Source organism: Numida meleagris, chromosome 3 (genome assembly GCF_002078875.1).
Source record: "Numida meleagris isolate 19003 breed g44 Domestic line chromosome 3, NumMel1.0, whole genome shotgun sequence".
NCBI lineage: Eukaryota > Metazoa > Chordata > Aves > Galliformes > Numididae > Numida > Numida meleagris.
In genome coordinates, this window is record NC_034411.1 from 50,659,784 (window position 1) to 50,668,314 (window position 8,531).

Sequence of the window (8,531 nt, forward strand, 5' to 3'; positions counted from 1 at the left end):
GGAGCTGTTTCTCCAAATCTATCTGAGAAATGGCTTGCAATCTTACTCATCTTCACAGGTGTTTGATGCCATTGATTTACAATTTTATATTGCAATTCTAGCAGGTTAGCTGAAATAGAACATACACGTACAAAGGACATTATTGAGTCCAATATCTCCAGCTCAAGAGAATGAGATAGTTCCCTTTCCCATTTAATCATAAATGTTTCTTTAGTGGGCAATAAAGAAAAAGCAATGGCTTTATACAATCACCCTACAATGTCGGAGATTCATTGCGAAGGAATAAGATTTGTTCAGATAAAAAGGATTCTCTAATACAAGTGGGTTTAACACCAGACTGAATAAAGGAACTCCTGAACTGGAAGTAAAGAAACAAAAAGAGAAGTCTAGCATGTTACACCTTAGTTGTATTTCCAAGTGAAACATGAATTTGTTTTTAGTGAATAGTTGAGATAAATATTTCAAAACACTGAAATCAGTTGGTTTTGCGGTCTTTAAAGAAGATAGGAGCAAAATATACACAAACACATACAAATATACACACAAAGAAAAAAAAAGCAGGTTACTTTTAAGCTGGTACAGACATCACCCTATGAACAGAGATCTTGGATTCAGATTTGGTCCATAATAATGGAAGTTTCACACCAGCCAACTCATGATTCCTCTGCTTTTGAAATTTAGAAAATCATTTCCCTTAGCTAAGTAGTAAGTTGGATTTATAATTTGTAATAGAATCGACTGTACTCAAGAGGCTTGCATAGTTCTTTTAATGATTCCCTTTCCTGCCCAAGTAAAGTTAGTAATAAGTCTTTTAAGCAGGATGAAGCACTGAATGGGGTGAAGATCACAATGGTGAACTTCAAAACAGACATAAAATAGAGATGACCTAATTCATTCATACCGATCCAACCCAATTAATCAGGAGTGCTTTTCAAATACATGGCTCAATGGAGCTGTGCAAATAAGATCCCTATAAAAAAAAATGATACATATTAAAATTAAATCAGAAAAGTGTTTAGTACTGGCCTCACTTCACTCCTGCTGAACTCTAATTCTGCTGTCACGAGGTGCTTTGAAAATGCCCATTCAGTAGGACCAGCCCCTCAGAGAAAAGCAAAAAGAAGACAATTTTGATGATTTTACATGTTGTGTCCTTTTCTGAGAATGAGTGCAGTCCCTGATTTCTAGCTGGTGAGAATCACCATGGATAGCAGTTCCCAAATTAGGCTCCTTTCTTCTTGGACAGTAAGCACAGTAAGTTTACATCCAGTCTAGAATGGTGTGGCAATTTAAATTTAAATGTAGTTAAATGAAAACCACATTTGTCCAATCCTCTGGGTGAGAAGAAAACAGCTGTAACATGGCAAAAAGATCTGCACACATTTCATTTTTTATGAAGTCTGCTGAAAAGACAAAATCAAGACTAGAAAAATCTTAATAAAATTTGTCTGTTACTTTTTAAAGGGAGAAGCTGGTATTTTGTCATTCACTTATAATGTCCCTAACATCCACCAAGAGAGATAAAATATTAGGGATGGTCTGTTTAGAATGAAAAACAAATAGCAGAAAATTAATTAGTATACAAAGCAAGCTTATTGTCAGCCCCTGAATCTTTGCTGCCTCTGACTATAGCATCTGGATTTGTTAACGCAGATGATTCATGTTGTTAAGTCTTTGTTAAATAAGTAGTTGATATTTTGGATTAATGAAATCGTTGTTCTAATTTTAATAACATTTCTTTTTAAATTTAAACAAGAAGAAACAGATGTTTTAAACAGACCAGTCCTCACCATATGATATCTGCTAAAGTTCTGTCACTAAATGCTATGGTTTAACAGGAGCAAGGACTACAGGAATCACTAAGCATTCTCAGGATCAGGCCCTACACAGCTAACACGCTGAGATTGTATAGAGATATGTATCTTGAAGTGGTTTACATCCATGATGTAAAAAAATCTTTTCTTAGCACAGTTCAGCTCTCAGCTGGAGCAGGGAGCCAACCATGGGGGTTGCTTTTCTTGAGAAATACTTCACTGTCATAGCAAGGACTTGGCTGTGGCTTTGGCAGTCAGACGTGTCGTGGCAGAGAGGATGTGAAAGCAAAGCACCCGGATGGCAGTTGGTGGTGACGTCCTGTCTGCTGGGACAGGAGCCCTTGGGGAGGGCCTGCATAACTGACAGCAGGTATTTCAGCTGCCGCCTATGTGAGGAGCAGCTCCCACCTTGCACTCTTAGGCAAAAACAGTGAGCCACCTTTTGCAGTTTCAAGGCTGTGTTGAGCCACTGCATGAGTAAAAAAACATGGTCCAGCAGTATGACTTACATGCATCACCATGGTCAACATTTAGGGTCTAGTGGGATGCAGTCTCCATAAACACTGTGCTTATTGCCACCTACCAGCTATTTTTTGTCCCTCTGCCAGAGTCAGCTGTCTCCTCAGATCTGCTAGTTGACTTATCCTAATCTTATTTAGGCAAATGGGTCTGAGGTAATGCAGACTAAGTCCAGTAACCTGGCTCATTTGATCTGAGATGTGCCGGGAAACACACATACTAGCACCTGCACCGCCAGATGTGAGGAGCATTCATATCCGGTGGGGGTGATGCTGGCAAAAAAAAAGGGGGGCAGTAATTTTTTAGTGGCTCAGCTGGGCTTTGGAAGAGAGTGCCTGTTAATAATGTTAAGACATCACGTATCCTTTGGCCATAGTGCTGGTTGGACAGGCCCTGTTCATCCCCCCCAGGCCTCCTCACAGGCCAGGCAGAAAAAAATAGGTAACGCCATGTGTGCTCGGTCCCATCTCTTTCCCCTTTCTGTTACGCCAAAGTTGGGCCATTGGGTGAGGCAGTGCAAGGATCTGGATAAAAAGAAATTATCTCTACTCCCTTGAGTAACTGGCACACCGTGCAGCTTCATGAGTTGCTCCAACACCCCAAAAGTCCATGCCAGATGGTTACAGCAGTCACCTGGAGCTGCTGGAGCTGGGAGAAATGTTGGTGCACTCAGCCTTCCTCCCACCTGGTCTCAGTTCCTTAATGGTGAAGTAGGGACAACTGAACTTCTCAGTGTGAAGGAGTGCTTGAAGTATGAATGCATCAAAGCCAGAACTCTCAAGCCAGGAGGTGGCCCGCTTGGGAAAGCAAGGGGTGGTTGGGATGCAGAAGTCTCAAGGAAGCTTCATCTGGGCTCTCCCTCCTCCTCTTCCAGCCTTTGCAGAGCCTCTCTCTCTTCATTTGGTGTCCCCTGTGCAGAAGGGCCATGGGAAATTGGCACCAGGGGGAACTTAGCTGGAACTCAAAGGGTAGGACTCATATGGGGAGAAAGCAGCAGCATGAGTGACTGTCTCCCGATTATACTTTGGGAGGCTGAGGCAACTGAAAATTGGCCTGCTGGAATCTGGGGTTATCCAGAGCGTGAATGTGCATGTACATGCAAAAGGGTGAGGACTGAAGATAGGTGTGGGAAGGAGAGAATTAATAACCACTGCAAAAGGGGAAGGTGGGGCTCCATCTAAAGGACTTAGAGCTGTTGGACTAGAGATTGTGAATGGTCAGCCAATACAGAAATGGGTTAGAAACAGAGTACATCAGGAAAAAAAAATTAATTTTTACTCCCTCCCTCCTCAGAATTGCATATCAGCTATGGAACATAGGAAAGGAAAGTCAGTTTGCAAAGGAAGAAAAGTGCTATCTCCTACTGCAATCCACGCATTTCCAACCGTACATACAAATATTCTACAAGAAATCATTTTTCTTGGTGAAGACATGGAAGCCACTGTAATCTGGTCCTAGAAACACCAGTTGATAAATATTCTAGACTATAGGTAATGCTTGTATTGTGCCATATAAAAAGTGCTCCTGAAAAAGGTTAAGAAAAAACTACTTTAGTCCTGGAAGATGCCGCTTATTTACAACCAAGTTACTAATCTTGTTTATTTTATGAGTCTGAAAACTGTCTGACTGTTTCTTGTATGCATTGGCCAGGCCTGGCCGCTACAGCTGACAACAGAAAAGATCTCTGACCGATGTGCAGCTAATGGCAAATATTTCTTTTCGTTTCCCAGTGGGTTAGTTCTGTCTCTTGCACATCAGCAAAGAAAAGATTTGTAAAAGACAGGAAAATTAGAAAAAACACATTAGCAGAGAACTCTGTGATTGCCATTGCACTGAATCTTGTTTAAGATTTCCACTTTAAATGTGAACAGGACCGTCAATTTCTCATTTAAAGGAAGGCTGCTCTTTTCCTAGATTTCCCCAAAATTCAGTGCTATTCTCAGACAATGACATAGGATCCAGAAATGTTGATGAAATTCGGTTTAAAGGCTCAGATTTCACCGGTGGGTAAACGCAGAAATCAACACCACTTCCTATCCTGCCAAGTAGAAGATTTTGTTTTGATTTAGAAAAGTGCTTGGGCTGCTATCTCACCGAAGTACAGACTCTGGAGCTGTTTTTCCTAGAGGCCCCGGTCCGCAGAAGCACTTAATCAGGGCTTAACTTTAAGGAAGTGAGTGATCTTATTGACTTCAATGGATGATGTGCATTTGTAAAACTGCAGGATTTACACATTCTGTTCAAGTGGTCCAAATCCAGCAAGGTGAAAAATGGCTAATGTTGCATTTCCATAATAAAATCATGTGTGACATTCTTGAGATGGAAACGGTGATGCTTTGTAGTCCTTTTGTTTACATGTTGCCAGAAAAAAAAAAATTGATTAAATTGCCTGGGATTAGTGGCTGCTAAAGAATGGATTTTAATTAAATGGTAGAATGTGTCATTTGGTATGTTTTAGGCCACAATCTGTTGGCATAAACCGTGTTTTTTCCAAGTTCATTATGACCAGCCGAAATAAAATGATTACGCTCACAAGCAGCCTTTACACCTAACAGATTCCTGCTTATCAGCTTGGTATCAACTGCAATAGTTTACATATTCCATTTGCGACTGAAATGTAAATATTACATAATAAAGAAAATACTGCTATGTTATATTTATGTGCGTGTCGACCACATAAATGTTCTCTTAAAGGGAAATTCCCCTTACTGGAGCTCCAAATACCGAGCTAAAGCACAAAGTTAGAGCTCGGAGCTGGCTGCTTACTTTTCTGTGATTTGATTTATGCCTTATTGAAATCAATTAAAAGATTTGCACTGACTTCGGAACGATTTGGATTGGGTGTTTAACTAGTAAAAGAAGTGATAATTTAATAAAAGTCCACATACTTCTCTCTTTTTTGCTCATTAACTCTAATGCCAGTCTAAAGGAGGAAACTGAGAATTACGGTGAATTTGACAACTGTTTCATCTAACCGCACAGTAGATTTAAACAGAAAGCAAAACAAGAACCAAACAAAAAGGAATAAAGGGATTTTTAAGACTCTTGTGGATATCCAGGTCAGATGCAACAGGCTCCCAAACCTCTGACTGTGTTCTCATGTAATACATATATACATGTACAATACATACATATAAATTAAGAAGCACAACAATGCTTTTTCCAGTATCTCTAAAATAACGCCTTGGAGCTCTTAAACCATTGGTTTGCATTCTGTATCTCTCTTTGCTGTCACTCTGTATGACTTAAAAGCTACTGCAATGACCCAATAGGGACACTGCTAACTTTCACCAGGGCTCAGGGGCCTGTGCAGACATCACAGCCAATGTCGCACACCAATGGCCAACAACATCTTCAGAAAATTATACTGTTTATCCTGAAAAAGGATCCCACAGCACGGGAGTTTGTAATTCATCAGGGAAAAAAATGAGAAAAGAATCCATGCTTGGACAATGTTGGCGTATGGAAAATAATTACATTGAAGAAACAATGAAAATGGAACTAAAGTTGAAACTGCACACTTATGATATCAAATATCAGCACAATCATTTTGCAGCAGATAATATGCATGGCAATTAGAGCTTTCTTACATTATATTATAATAAATTCATAATTCATGCATACAATGAGAGCTTTTGGAAAGGAGGATTTGAATTTAACAAACACTACCACTCATCATCTGAGCAAAGATGGCAAGAGGAATTTCAACATTATTTGTGATCTACAAAATCGAACCATCGCTGCTTTGTGTTGTGCTTACCATGCACAGACTGCAGTGCCTTCTGTCTGCTCGAGGGTGTGGCATCTGCCATTGGGGAGGAAAACTGGCATGTGTTGCCTTTTATAGCAGCCTGATTGCATTGTGCTGGGGGCCTCTATTTCAGAGGCTCTTCGTTCCAATCCTGCAGCCGTGTTGCTGAAACACATGGAAGGAACAGGAGTGGTACCAACTCCTTGGTTTAAAGAGTCATCTTTTTTTTTTTTTTTTCCCGGAGAAAACATTTCAAAGTAAATCTCTGTTAAACTTTGTGGGCTATTTTCCTGATCAGAAGTTGCGGAACACGTTGGGAAGTTCTGAGCTACTGCTGAGGCGCTATCGGTAGATGTTATCGGGGTTTAAATGTATATGTTTTTGCTCAGGTAAAATGTGTATAAATATGTAGTCGATTTTATATTTTACTTTAGAGAACACATGTAAATAAATACACACAAGTAGACATCTATATTTGCATATGAAAGGCTACAAAAAATCAACGTATGCGATTTAATGTGTATAATTAGCGAGCATTTGAATGTAAAAAAGAAGAAAATCCAGGAGAAAATGTCAAAAAGGCTCACTAACAAAGATGTAGTATTCTCTTGGCAAAAGCCGATGAATGATTTGGCATGAATTCATCGTACAGTTCTGTTATTCTCTCTCCTACAAAGATGATATACCCCTTTCGAGCAGTTTGCATAGAACTGCAATTTGTTGTCGTTACCGGCCGTAATGACCCCTGGGTACACACCTGATTCCCCCCACTGGAGTCACTCACTATTCTTTCGCCACTCTTTTTTCAAGTAGCCTTGGCACTTGCAAAGAGCACCAAAAGAAGCAAGCAAAAAATATGGTTCTAACAGAAGTGTGAACGCAACGTGCTTGATGAACGCCGAGACTTTTCAAACCTGGCTCCATAATGGAGTATTTCTGAGTACTTCTGACTTTTCAGACAGAAGTGAAATTAGTAAGAGATAGGAACTGCACTGTTCATACTGGATCAATAATCATGGCATGTAATTCAATGTCAGGGCATGATGCTTCTGCTCTTTAATGCTTTCACAATGGGTACGATAAAGTCCACCTGCAGTCCACCTGCTCGTGACGGCATCTTCCTTGACATGGTGCATTTCTCCCTATCAGTATCATTGAGTTTCCTATTTATCTATTCCGAAATTTGAAAATGCGGCTATCATTAACAGCAGGCATAGAAATATTCATTTAAAACAGTGTATTTAGGCCCGTACTACACTGAAAATGTTTGCTAACATCTCAGTTTGAGATCTGCTTTCTTAGCAGAGTATTTGATCTCCAGATGCCTTTATTAGTTTAATGTAGTGTGTAATGATTACTTTTTTTATGCTGGGGTACCATTTATATCAGAATAGTTATAAAAAAACCTCCAAGCCATTCTGAAGGATGGTTTAAAAATGTAGGTCATCAGCAACAGCCTTACGTGTGTTATTTGGATGAAATATTTTGATTCTTGTTCTGGTATTGCTGTGTTTTCATGAGTGTCCTGTGCACACTGGAAATTAGATTGTTTGGGGAATTATGAGACTGTATGCCTCTCTCATCTTGATTAGCTCCTGTTATCTGCAAATAAGTACAGAGAACATATTGAGAACAGCCCTATATATAAAAGCATCATCAGCGCAAATGACCATTAGAATTTGGAGACAGCTGGGCAATGTGGACAATGGCAACGATGGTACGGCTGCAGAATTTAAGTTACATTTCATAGCTGTCAGCACTGAAAATACAGATTTCATGGAAAGAAAAAAAAAGAAAAAAAAGGGGGGGGGAAGGGAAGGAAAAAAAAAAGGAGAGAAGAGAAAGCAGTGTTTTTCTGCGAAACAGCAAGCATTTCCCTGCCAGAAGAACGGAACGGAGCTCCTTTCCAGACCTCCGAACTCTGCCCGCCGCCTGCGGAGCCCCGAGGCCGGGCGCGGGGCAGCGCGCTCGGGGCTGCCCGCTCTCTCCTCCCTTCCCTCGGGGCAGCGCCCGCGGGCGGCCACGGCCCGACCGCTCCGCAGCCGACCCCGTTCCTGCAGCGCCGAGTGGGCGCGGGGCAGCACGATCCGCCGCCCCTCGCTGCTCCACGTCCCGGCGCGGCCGGCGGGCGCCGCGGCCGGCGGAGTCCAGTCCGCGTTTTGCGAGTGCGCGGGACGCGGAGGGGGCGATGGCTGCCGGAGCTCGCCCGCCCGCCCGCTCGCTGCTGCCATGCTGGGCCAGCGCGACTCAGCCAGACGTGCGCGTACCCATATCCGGGTTAGGGAGGAAAGGAGGAAAAAAAAAAAAGTTTCATTTAAACCCGAACAAAAAACTTCCAACATGAAATCACACAGCGGGAGCGGGCGCGCACCGTAAGGCGCTCTTACCATTTCTCGGCCACGGACTCGAGAAGGGGATTTCTGCGGAGCGGAACGGCCCGCAGGGAC

The 8,531-nt window shown here is 41.8% G+C and overlaps 1 long non-coding RNA gene across 1 annotated transcript; it reads right to left on the minus strand.

Moving 5' to 3' along the window:
• LOC110396696 lies at nucleotides 395-8,531 on the minus strand. Its single transcript, XR_002437179.1, has 2 exons — nucleotides 8,472-8,531; nucleotides 395-6,249 (listed from the first exon to the last, which is right to left on the minus strand). It is a non-coding gene; the product is annotated as an uncharacterized LOC110396696 (long non-coding RNA).